This window comes from Apteryx mantelli, chromosome 6 (genome assembly GCF_036417845.1).
Source record: "Apteryx mantelli isolate bAptMan1 chromosome 6, bAptMan1.hap1, whole genome shotgun sequence".
NCBI lineage: Eukaryota > Metazoa > Chordata > Aves > Apterygiformes > Apterygidae > Apteryx > Apteryx mantelli.
The window spans coordinates 16,163,965-16,177,427 of record NC_089983.1 but is presented as its reverse complement, the minus strand read 5'-3'; the positions used below and the strand labels follow the sequence as shown (position 1 = coordinate 16,177,427).

Genomic DNA, 13,463 nt, shown 5'->3' with positions numbered 1-13,463 from the left:
TACTGAAAGTGTTTTTGCCTTCCTAGTTGTACAGCTTCACTTTACTGCCTGCAGATTAAGTTTTAAAAGTATTTGTAAGGGGAAGTCTGATTGTTAAACTTTAAGGACCTCCCCCTTCAGAAACATCAGCTAAGTACAGAGTCAAGGGTGATACTTCTGTTTTTTTTCCTAGAAAAGGCCTTTTTTCTTTTTTTGTTGTTTTGTGTGTGGTAGTCACACTTTATTTCAACCAGTTTTAGGTTTATCTTTGTGGAGGGAAAGAGTATATAGAGGGGTGGGAGAAGGCTGATGTTTAACTTTCACCTTCTGGTGAAAAAATAACAGGGAGAGCTTTTTAAACTCAGCTGAAATAAAATTATTTCTCTTCCAGTTATGGCTAGACAAAACTTTCAGTAGTATCAAACAATATAGAAGACTACAGCATTCAGACGTTAACCACTCATCAGGGAAGGGCTTTGTTATTATGCAGACTGATTCACCATCTGTTAGGTTTTAATCTCTAGGTGTTCATCTAAGAGAGCTGTCAAAAATTTGCTAATATGTTTGTGATTATAGGATTAGGTAGTTTGTGTGTCCTCCCCCCCTTCCGCTTTCCTTCTCCTCCTTTTGGTTATGAATTCAGCTCCTTCAAAACAAAGCCTTTAGTTAAAATAATAGTGGGGCGTTGGTCAAATAATACCTTGTGCCATTTCACTAATCAGTCTGAAATATGGTGGATTAATTCAATTCTTTGGGTTTTATAGTCAGTACAGCACACACTGGTTTTCATTCATGAGTTCTTTATGCATATGATGCCAAATGTATTAATGGGTTCGCATCATTCTCCATCTTGTAAAAATCAAGTATGCTTGAGGAGTTTGTAATGTTAGAGGGATACTTCCTTGAAAACTAAGACCAAAAATCAGGAATGTATTTTAAAAAACAAAGCAAACGTATTGTAATTTTATGTTGGAAGTAAGTGAGAAAGACTAGAATATTCACAAACAGAAATCCCACATTTTCAGGACTTTCTGGAGACTTTTGCTGTTTGTGGGGAGAGACCACAGTAGAGGAAGGCAGTTGGAAACACATATAAGAGGATCCGCATCTTGAACGTGGAATGAAAATGTTAGTCTTGACATTGTTTTGTGTTTTGAAAATCAGATTAGTGGGAAAAAGTAGCTTGAGCCATGTGGTTTGTAGGCTTGACTAATTTGAAGTTGTAGGTACCTGTTAAAATAACTGAGAAACACGAAGGTATGGGTTTACACAGATCAAAAGGCCTGCTAAGTAGGAAAGCTCTATGGTGTTTCTTATTGCAGAGCTGAAGAAAAAATGGTGGTGTTGAGGGTGGGGGAAAAAAACACTCTGGTTTAGCAGTAGAGGGTTTATTGAATTTTCACAGATACCACATGAGTGTTTGCCTGCTTTTTAATTGCCTGTTACACTAATGAGCTGAAGGGGCATCTCTAAGGGCATGGCCCGCTGGAGTTGTCCAGTGCCTAGAAGTCATAGGCTCAGTCAGCAGCCCCACACAGACTGATACAAATTCTGATGATTCAAAAAATGTCAGCAAGTCTGGGTTGTAGAAGCATGTGGAGAGCTCCAGGAAGGGTGATTAATGCTGAGGCAGGACCCGGGCTGTTGGTGAAACTCCAGACTCAGCAAAGGCACTGGTGTCTTGTCCTGACTGAGTGCATGGGCTGTGGAAAACAGCTTTGCAGAGTTGTACAGCTTATGTGCTGGAGAAGATGAGGGCACTTCCTTGGCCTTACTGAAGCCTTGAGCACTGAAGGTTGGAGCCAGCTGTCTTGTGAAGAAAGAGAGAACCGTTCCTACTTTAGCAAGCTGTTGGAGACTTCTGCTTTTAATATTTTTGCATTTCTCAATACCCTTAGATTACTTTACTAATATGTTTTTAGTGTAGGAAGATAATAAATCATCAACATCCTTTAGAAAGCCTTTTTTAGCAAAATTAATTTTAGGAAGGTATTGTTTCTAAGATTCTCTTTATCCATTTGAAAGGAAATAAGTGGAGACTGGGACAGTTAAGCCTACTTTGCAGCGTGACAGACTTATTTCTGCAGCTACAGCAGTCTAGGCGCACCTGCTACCCCTCTTGGTGAAGGTGCCTGGCATTCTGACCCTGACTCAGCCCTTTAAAGCTGGTTTAAAAAAAAAAAGTCTAGAATGCTTTAGACATTAGAAGTGTTGCAAAGAATCTTACTACTGTGCAATATCTGTAAATGTGTCTTGTGTGGGACTGGCCCCAGAGGCTCTGGGATAAGATAAAACTGAGAAATTTATCAAAAATCTGTGTACACTCACTTGTGTACACAGAGACCTACATCAATTTTTTTTTTTTTTTCTCCCCATGTTTGGTCATGGAGTTTCTGCCAAACCATTTGGCACATATTTAATTGGGAATTGGAAGAGAAAGGAAATGTCCTTGAAAACTTCAGCAGTTAGAAAACACTTTGAAGTTACATTGCTGGTGCTTTTTTCTTTGATCTCCAGATGTGTACCAGTTATTTTTTATTCCCATGCATGCAACAATTAATTGCTTTTACATTTAATGCTTTAAGTAGGGGGATACTGTTTTAACTGTAATCATCAATAAAAGTGCTGTGATACCATCAGTTCACTCCGGAACAATAGAACTTACTCAGGTGTAGGATAATGAGTGTTAGAGTTTTCCTAGAGAACTGTGCTACCATTTGCAGCAATGAGTTTTCTGCTAACATCCTGTTACTTCTCCAAGATTTCAACACTGTGATCATGTATTATAGTACCTAATTTCAAAATGTTTCAATTTATGTTGACCATGATGGGGGCTTTCCACAGCCTGTTTCTTATTGTACAGTAGTAAGTGGGGAGGGCTATGGAAATATCAGATCCCTATCTATGGGTTTAAAAAAAAAAAAAAAAAAAAGTTACACGTGCTCCCTGTTAAAGTGCTTTGCTTCATGGATCTGCCACACGCCACACTTAGAGCATAATTCTTAAATATTTGCAGTGTGAAAGGATATACACAAACAGTTTAGCGCCAAGACCCAATTTTATAAACACTTTTAGAAACCAGACCACCAAAGTGAATCTAATTATTGTTTCAGTCCAAACACAGTGTGTCCTCTGAGAGAAGGAAACGAAGTTGCCATCTGACTTGGTAAAATTCCCGAGAGGCTTAGTGTTTGCAAGACTCCCCTGCCATTGCCCAGACTGCTGCATCTGAGAATTAATGACACTTACAAATCCATAGCGTGCTTTGCTCTGCTTGGAGTTGGTTTGGCCTGTCTGCAGACTCCAGCAAACATTGCTGTAGGGATTACCCTTTGGTCACATTTTTGAATTTGCCAGTTTGAGGGTTACATCACTATTTTTTTTAAAGAGAGAGAGAGCAAGAACTCAGATTTTAGTTATAAAAGTCCATTGCATTGCTTTACAAGCCATGCTTAGATTTGGTCCTCCTGCACTCAATTTCTAATTCTTTGAAGTGATGTCTCTTCTATTTGGAATAAAAGTAAAATAGTCTAAGAATATTTTCAGTAACACTTTTTTTTATGAGCAATGCAATTCACTTTGTGTGCAGTGCTTAAAAACCAGTAACTAGCACTGGCTTTTCTTTGAGACAGCAGAATGTAGCAGTTGGGGCTGTTCACCCTGAATTATAGCACAGACTGCAGGACTTGATAAGAAGGCACTGTGTGGGAGCAAGATAAAACTACATCCTTGGGATTATACTAAAAAGACATTTGTGAGAACAGTGTTTTCATGGCACTGTTTGATTTAACCTGTCCTTGAAGGCACTGCACCTCCTTTTGCCTGGTACTGTTTTATCTTGCTTCGCAGATGGCGTATGGGGAGAACAGAAAGTGCAGTGATAATGGTCAGTGTCCTGCGTATCTGAAGCTGGGTGTGCAGCAGTTGCACACTGTGTTTGTAACCTCAGGCACTGCGTGATTTTTATACTTATCCCTGCTTGTCAGACCAGGATTCCCACTGGGTACCAGGGCCTGTTTGGGCTCCGTTCTTATGAGCAACAGAGATGATGTCTGTTGTGGGAATACCCTGCTGGAGCATTGCCTCTATACCTGTATTTTAGAAATGTCAGTTAGCTCATAAAGTTAAGATAATGTTATGAAAACAAATAGGCATGCAGTGGAATACTTTGAAGTGAACATAGCTTTTGTATTTCATTAAACAAATGTTAATTAAAAAAATTGCTACTTAGACCCTGTGTAAAATTAGGTAAAGTAAGGGAGACTTAAATCTTGTTGGTCATAAAGCAGGGTGTAAAGATTTAGTTTCCTCCTTTGTAATCATCATCAGGCTCAGGCTTTGGAGTCCTATGTGTCTTAAGTATTTGTCAGATTGTGGGGTGTGTGTGTGAAGGACTTGCTTATAAATGTTGAACCTTAACCTAGATCCATCTAATCTGAAAGAAGGAGGAGGAGTTTACATATCTTGCTCTGGCTTTACATCTTGGGAACATCTTGTATATCAAGATTACACTGTACCTTTCTAGTTAGGGATGAATCAATCATCCTATTAAAAAAAAGAAAAAGAAAAAGTGCACACCCAAACTCATGCACCTGGAAGTGAATTACTCTTACTAGGGAGAAGAATTTGGCCCCTAAATATAGCTTCTTATTGTAATCAGAACCTAGACTATCTGAGAGCAGGAAAAAAGCCCCAAAAGCAGGTGTTTTCCAAGTGTGTTTTAAAGTGATTTTTATGCTAAAGAAGATACTTCCTCCTCCTATTCTCTTGTTGTACTTTCCTCTCTCTAGGGTTTTATGTACCCCAACACCACAAGCTGAAGAATTAATGAGTTTTTTAGTGTTGTACTGTAAAACATTTTTTTCCAGATAGGAAATGGTAGGTAGGATTATGTGATGCTGCACAGACTTTAGTCATGTCAGATGAACATTATGTATTTTAACTTTTATCACTGAACACATGATGACTTCTGCTTGGATTATGTGATCTTCTAAACATTTGGAGGTAATACAAGTATTTTATGGACAGCAAAATTATTTTATGATCACTTAAATATTTTTTAGCTTATACTGCAACATGAAATAGGTGTTAATACTAAACCACATCTTGTATGTACACAATCTGCAACAGAAATGGACCTGAGGCCTAACGAGCATCCTGATGAGATGCTGGATGGTTTTTGTGACAATGATCAGCCAGCAGTTTGACTTCTAAGTAATATTGCCTATGTTAAGATAGAAAAGGAATCCTATGTATAAATCGTACTTCTGCGGAGCTCTTCACACACCCATCTTCCTGCGCGTGATGAAGACCATGTCTAGCACTAAATGAGTAGATAGTGTGAATATCTTTCAATCTGCAAGAAGGGAAGAGTGTTTGATCACATCTGCATTCAAGGAAGGCTGCCCTTGGCTTCCTCAGGCTTTAGTTCAGAGCAATGAACTTGAGAGGGGAACACAAGTGGTTTCTTCCTTAAAGGGTTTCTGAAGTTAATGATCTTACTAGCTTCTCTGACTTTATTTTCACGTAAGCTTATCAAATTCTTTGCCCTCTCTGTAAAGGAAGCTCTGCTGCTGTTTAAGTTCTATTATGATGCTACTGGGAAAGAGAACTTGTGAAAAAGCTGTGGAATTGGGATATGCATCCCTTTTCCAGTGTGATTTTTGTGAGTTACTCCTTGTTCCTCTCCCTCCTCCTTCCACCCCTGCCAGTAACCGTGAAATAGTCAGTCTTGTATGAAAGGAAAATTAAAGATTAGAGAGACTAGCAGGTAACAGTCATATAAAGCCTTTTTATGAGAGCCATAGTAAGACTGAAACAGTCAGTCTCTTATGTAATGCTCTGTGATTTATTTCCTTAAATAAGAAAATGGGGTATTACTGTCAGTGTTTGTCTTGCATGGTGAGATGCTGTGAATCTGGAGAGGAGCCCAAATGGGTGAAGTCTGTGATGCAGTGCTCCCAGTACTATATAACTCACAAAAGCTAGACTGCATAGTACAAGCCTCTAAATGTCATCCCAGTGTGAGTGGAGTACCTATTAATTACATGGAGATGGAAATGGGCCTTTCAAACTTTGCTTTCTATCACTGAGCTCTGGTGTTTTATTTTCCTCTAAGCAAAGGTTGTCAGTATAAAATGGAAAATGGTCCCAGGTTTTTATTTTGGGGAACTTTGGCTTCAGTCTTTCCATTCAGAGGAAGGACCACTGAATTTCCCAGCTATACCTAGCTGCATAGGGCAAGCAATTTTGGCACCTCCCTCAATACTGTAAGTGGGTGTAAATAAACTACAGCACTAACACCCCATTAAGGCCAGCAGCTGGAGTACTTACACCGGTGGGTGTTGCACACTGTGGCAGGCAGCGCAGCGCAGGCTGGCAGTGGGGAGCCGGTTGTGGCAGGAAGGGTTAGAGCTGGTGCTGGTGGCCATCAGGAGGAAAGGAGCCAAAACTGCTGGGGTGAATGAGAGTGCTTGTTCAGCTTGTTACTATTTAAAAACCTCAAGCTTATTTGAATAAAGAAACACTGGGAGCATCTTACTGTGCTGCCGTTGCTCAGATGGAGAGTAATCGGCCTCCTTCCCCTCCTTTCTCGCAGGGCGAGATGATCCTTGCAGAGGCTGTCTCTGCTGCCCAGAGGCTCAGCTCTCATGTGTTGGTGGTGCTGCACCGTGGCCTTGGGGGAAGGAGAGAAGCTATTTCAGTGCATCCGAGCCTGCACCCAGCAGTTGTCACCTGGGCCATCCCGCTGCCTTGGTCAGCTCCTGCCTGCCCCTTCACCCCTTGGGAAAACCTCCACAGCACTTGAAGGCATGAGGCTCGTTCAGGCTATTGCTACAGCAAGGGCTAAACTTGGTGTGTGGAGCTCCTCTGCTCCTCTCTCCTGTTTCCAGTGGTTGCTCGCACTGGGGGCAAATGTGCTTTCCTTTGCTGTGCCCTTCAGAGGTGTGTGAGTGTCTCTGCCCTGCTACGGCTTGGGTGAAGGCACTGCCAAATAGGACAGGCCAGCAGAATCGGAGTTGTAATTTGCAGCTATTTTGGTGCTTCTGCTGCTTCAGATCTGCACTACCCCAAGCTGAAGAGCACTTGTCCGTGTTTCAGAAGATACTTTAGTGGCTCCAAGAGGAATTTGTTGAGAGAAGGTCCATATCTTGGCACAGCTCTTAAAACCTGTGTTTTAGAGCTTGGGACTGAGACAGTTGTGGTCATTTCTGATCTTTTTAAACTATGTGTCTGAAGACCAGATTGCAACCAGGGTAGCCTGTGGACCGCAGGCTGCAGTCTAAGGGATCTGTGAAAGGTAAAGCAAATCAGAAGACTTAAATTTACTGCAGAGCTATTTACGCTGCCACAGGCAAATGTGTAGAAGTTGAAATAAGTTTGCAAACCACTACTATTTATGCAAAGCCTGGTGCTTTTTGCTATCTGTATGCAGAAAGTTTCCTTTGTGCGCTTCAGTAACACATGCCTCTGTGGAGGAGAGGAGTGGATATTCCATTTTTACATGATCCCTGCTACTTGTCTGAATAAATCTGTTCCTCTTGCCAAGGGGCTGAGTGTGGCAGATGCCAAGATGCAGTCAGTTTTTGCTTCACTGGAATGAAAGATCGATCTGACTCAGCATTTTGTTTTTTAATGGTGTGCTTGCTTTCTCCCCCCCCCCTCCCCCCAAGGCATTTGGTTTATGCTCTCAGGAATGTGATAGCTAATATTTAGAATTCATTTCTGTGCTGCTTAATTTAGCATTTAAAATATTTTTGAACACCTAGGTCAAAACACTAAATTAACTTGCTCCACAGACTAAGAATGATGGGATTGTACGTGTGGCTGTAGTTGCTGACACACGCTGGGTTTGCTTCCCTGAAAAATACGTGTCATTCAAATGCTTGACTAAATGTTAAGAGTCCTAAACTCTAATTCCTGATAGATTTCCCCCCTCTCACATTCTGTGTCTTTTGAGATTCCAGTTTTCCCAGAAGTCATAATTATTTGCAGACTATCTTTATTCACATCGGGAAGCAGCATGTAGAGCAAAGTCAAAACATGGCTGGGTTGAGCTCTGCCATGATCTTCTGGAGTCAGATTCTGGCTCAGCTCCTCACGCCAGAGGTGGTACCCGGCTCCTTGAGTCGGCAGGTGGAAATCACTGGGGAGCTTTTAGGTGTGCAGTATTCCAGAGAAACAGGTTGTTTGTCTGGGATCCTACCTTAGATTTTTGAAATACTCTCCTTTTGACTTAAGTAATCTTGCTGAATCCTGGGCTGGTGTCGTATTTCCTTCAGTGCCTTTTCTGCATTGTATCAGAAGAATCAAAGGCATCTGTAAGAGATCAGCTGTTTTCTCCTTTTTTCGAGAGAAGCACAAGGAAAGATCAAAACTCATTTCTGTGGTTAGTCTATAATACAGCTTGCAGCTTTTACTCACTGCGTATTTGTCCAACTTCCTCATCTTCATGCCTGCTTAATCTTTCATTGCCTTAGCTTGCAGTTTCAAAATACAATAAACTAGAATGATCCCATTTCATTTTTACTTGGTTATAACAACAATTTGTTTTTTCATTCTAAAACCCCTGTTGTACCATAATATGCAACTGAGTGTCTGCAGAGGAATTAATCATGACAAAGGAGGCAAGAGCAAAAGCCCTGAAGTACACAATAGGCCTAATCAATCCATAGTGTGGTTTTTATTCCCTTATTTTTCTAGGTTTATTTTCTCTTTCCTTTATTATTTTCTCTTTGTGGTTTGACAGAAGAGGGTAGGATGGGAAGGAAGTAATTTTGACAGAGGGCTGTTTAATGGCCTCATCTGAGTTGTTGCCAAGGAAGTTGTAAATACAATGTGGCTGTCATGCCATTGCTGTATGCTTTACACAAGCTCAGTAGAAACCATCTCTTTGTTAGTATACTAACCCTTGCTTTTTGGAGGCCTGCCTCTTTTCTTGGCATTGCTAATTTAATTTCAAAGGCTGTATTAAAAACTTTGTTTAAAAATATCTTAAGGGCTTAAAATATTCCTATATTGTAATGTCTTCTGAGTAATGCATCTTTGACACAGGGTTGCCCAGATTTGTCTATGGAAGCAATCAAAAAAACACATTTCTCTTTAAGAGCTGTTATAGTCTAGTTTAAACACAGTATGTAGCAATTTAGCGTTTCACTGAGTTGCATTCAGTCATGTAGCTGAAGCTGTTTCTTTTGTGTGTTTTCCATGGCCTGCTGAATTTTTTTTGTTTTTTTTTTGTTTTTTTTTTTTTGTTCCTTGGGAAATAATCTACCTTATTGCTTCTTTGCAATTGCACATTGCTCCACTGCAGTAGCACCAAGAGGTGCTTTAATAAAACTAGTAGTTATAACTTATTAAAAGACAACTATAAATCAGTAGGTCTCCAGAGTAGATTTAGTGATTTGGATATATTCCAAATGAAATTAAAATAATGATATTTCTATTAATGTTATTAAGAAAGTAAGTTATGGAGATAAGCAAAAAATGAATACATAAAACATAGCCAAAATATAAGAAACTGCCATTATTAAAGCATCTATGCTTTGCATCCTGTATTGGTTAGTAATTGCCCTGTTCCCAAAAGAGAACTGCTAGGGGCTTCAACAAATGCATCAGGGACTTTCCTATTTTTAATGATTTTACATGAAGATGCTAAGCTAGTGCAGTAAGGAGTGACTGTATGAAAGAGGGAGGAAGAAAGGTAATGCAGGCTTTATTGTGTGACGTAGGGACTTACGTTTATAAACATAAACATTACGTTTATGTTTATGGGTATAATACAAGAGGAACAGCTGCTGACAGCACTCTGCCTCAGCCAGGGTCTCGGGTGCCTGTACTGCTGGGCTGAAATGGATGGGACAAGTCTCTTATCAAACTCTCAGCACGGCCGATGATCGGCCCTTCAGCGTACTGGGGTTGTGGTTATTTAGGGTGTGCAAGAATCTGGCTGGAACTTCTGTCCGTGCCAGAAGTGAGGCGTAGTGATGGTGGCAGCGCTTAGATGCTCGTGTTCAGCGGGAGGTGCTGAGGGTGGCTGTGGATGCCATCCTGTAAAGGCAGGGAGCAGAGATGGTCTCGCTCCTAGCAGCGCAGAGAGGACAGCAGCTCTGCCCGTGGGGGCAGTGAAAAGCCAGGCATCATGTCCTCCCTCGTGTCGCTTGTGCTGGCATGGCTGCACTGAGCAATGGGCACTGCTGGCCTGAGCTGAGGCTGGGAACCCTGGTAAATGAGGAAGCCTGGGCAAGCAAGGAAAAATGACTGCGGTGTGAAGAAGTTGTCTGTTTGCACTTAGGCAGAGCTCACTGGAGTAGTATATAGTGCCCTGGGAGGAGGGAGGGAAATATAAATGCTTGAATACTATGATTTATTGGGTTGCATCATACAGACATCAACATAGTAGGAGTAATTGCTGTACAGCACTTCTGCAGAAGCCTTCCACTCTGGAATGGAGTTGACCTGCTGGTGGGGACAGCCAGGGCGGTGTTTTAGGTTGAGAGTGACTCCCAGCCTCCTCCCTTGATAGTTGGTCTCTGTTGGAAGGAAATTAGGACACCTGAACTGGGAGGATGCTGCTATGTGCTTTTGCCAGGTCCTTGGTCTGGCTGACTGAGGGTGAGGACTGGTTCTCCAGAAAGTCTCCAGCAAGTGTGGAGACCTGTCTTCCAGGCTAGTGCATCAGAAGGAAGCAGACTTGCAGACTAGCATACTGACGGGAATTGCAAATATATTTAAAGATGGAGAAATAGCAAAATATGACAGCTTGAAACATGAGAAACGTGAATAAGAAACAAATGAAATTCAGCCTCATCATAGGCAAGCAAACATATCGGGGAGTAGTAAACCAAAGCAGACACTTAATTGGGGAAGACATTTGGCAAGCAATAATGGCAAAGGAGACGGGGGAAAATTAAACAGGAGTCTGTCTGTAGGTTATAGCCCTGCTTTGTAAAGCTGTGGTGCCTGCATTTAAAAATGCTGTTTTATTTCTCTGCTCTTTCAGTGTCAGAAAGATGTAGACTAACTGGAAGGAGTTTAGATAAGAGAGCAATAAATAATTAAAATGCCGGAGGGGAATGCTGAAGAAAGAAGCAAGTACAGATTAAGTTTGGCTAAGTGTGGACTATGGAAAGATATAAATCTGCATCCTGTTGGAGAGTAATAGTGAGGTAAAGGAGGGAGTGCAGCGCTGCAATTGGGTACGTGCGAGCTGATTCTGGCTGTTTAGGGTGAGGAAGCAGTGGGGGCCTGGGTCTACAGAGGTCTGCCTGAACAGGCCGGGCTGCGGGAGCACAGACCACCATAAATGCTAACAAGATGCAAAGCTCAGGGGAAGAACAGCTGCTTGAGAGTGAAATGGCAGTAATCCCATTGTTTAAAAATGAATTAGCTTAGAATTAGGTTAGAGGAGGCATGATAAAATACCAAATACTGAGAAGAATCGTATGGAAGGGGTGAGCAGGGTAAAAGACCCATTAGAAACTGGGAAATAGGGAAGATGCAGATACACTCCACCCTTTTTACTCTTCTGCATGGAGGTACTTGCAAACATGGCCCCGGTAGTATAGGAAGCATTACTTTCCTTTTTTTTTCCTTTTTTTTTCTCCTCCTCTTCTTCTTCTCCCCAAGTTGGAAAATGGAGAAGACTAGATTGAATGTATGGCACTGCAATTTCATTACTGAAGTGAACTGTGCTCCCACAGAGTGAAAGGGCTTTTCCTGAGTATAGTAATTAAGGAAAGAAGCTGGTTTGATAAAAATAGCCTGGTGATTTAAATCCGCTTTTTAAAACTATTATTTTGCAGTGAATCTTGATTGAAATCAGCAGTGTAAGTCATCTTGATGTTAAAACTCCACATTCTGCTGTGGAAACTGGAAGACTTGAGGCAGTCCAAAAGGTTTGCTCCATCTTGCATAAAGTTTGCCTCTAGCAATGTTTTTGCTTCTTTCCTAACAAAAAAAAAACCCAACACCAGCGCAAACAAGCTCTTCTACCAGCTCCAGCACTGTGTACAGCTTGCATTGGCTTTATCCCTGATATGTGTCAATGGCTCCCTGTTGCTCACGTGGGAAGTGGGGCAGGGTGCTGCGTGCGACCTCCCAAGAGTTGCAGCCAGGCCGCAGGTGCCGGCCTGTCAGCCCCCTGAGCAGTGCTTCTTGATGCCTCCTTTGTGGAAAGCATGGTGGTGCCCTAGTCCTGAACGCTGTGCCTCGGTGGCAAAGGCGCCCACGGCTTCACTGGGAGAAAGAGAGCAAGCTCTTTTCACAGTCGTCACATAACCTGTGTTGTTTTACTGTAGGCACAGTTAATGCCACCCTGCCTTTATTTATTATCTGATTGAAAAGAGAAACAAAACCAGTGCAATAATCTGGTCCAGTAATACTGTACTAGGCTTGAGCAATGCTGCTTCACCCATAGGCTCCTATGATCCCTATGCAGCTCCCCAAAAGGGTGTGTTAACCTTAGAGAATTAGCATGTCGCCTTCAGTCAAGGCCAAAACATTGAGCAGCTTGTGTGATGAAAAACATCTTTTAGGATAGCTGCTCTCCAAGGCTAGAGCTGAGCTGGTGAAAACAGGACTTGAAGTGTTTTTTCCTGTCAAAGGCACTGACCCTGGAGTGAGCTACCGTAAGAGATAAGATTGAGTCAAAGCCTGTCCATTTTTAGAGCAAGTTGCAACACCCGTCTGTCTGCCGCAGCCCCTGCGCTGTTGGTGTCAATAGAGAATAAAGAGAAACTGAAGACAAACAAGCATTTTGGAAAAACAGAAGCACTGTACAAATCTAAAGACCCACATTTAGTACACTCTGCAGAGCCTGAGATTCTGTACCTGTCTGCTGTCAGATATATCTAGAAGTAAGACTAATATATTTACCAATTCAAATAGAAGTAATGCAATCCACCATTACCTGGTCTTCCCTGGGTACTTGGGAGTGGAAGGAGGAAGGAGCCAAGTTACTGACCCTGATCATCATCTGTTGTTTGCTGAGGCCAGGAGAGAGGTACTGGTCATTCTAGTCTTGTGGGAACCGGACCTAAACAATCAAGTACTCTTACCACTGTATAGACAGTGTATATACAGGTACTATTACCACTATTAGGCAAGTAGTATTACCACTGAAAATATGTCCCTGGGCATAGTATGAACGAGTTCTTTAAAACTGATGGTCCCTTACCAACCACTCTTCTCGAAAGGCTTCCCCGTGAACATAAAAACCCTAAATGCCTCCTCTTCAAAGTGTAAAAACAGGGCTGCCCTGAGACTACTGCATTGATTAAAATGCCATCAGCCACTGGGGACAGTGAAGTGTGTTGAGGATCCAGTGGGTGTTTGGTGGAAAACCACCTCTAGGTAGCCCATGAATTTCTTCCTTGTCTGTTTGCTCTATGATGAGTACAGTAAGCAACAGGGAAGAGTGAGGAGAAGGACAACTTGAGGATGTTGGGAAGTGGCTGCAGTAAATCTCAAGTCCCTCAGGGTAT

The 13,463-nt window shown here is 41.9% G+C and overlaps 1 protein-coding gene across 2 annotated transcripts in view; it reads left to right on the top strand.

Annotated features, from left to right (window-relative positions):
• The window catches only part of PLCL1 (phospholipase C like 1 (inactive)), a 222,109-nt gene that overhangs the window by 51,138 nt on the left and 157,508 nt on the right, over positions 1-13,463 (top strand). The gene's annotated exons all lie outside the window — the stretch shown is intronic.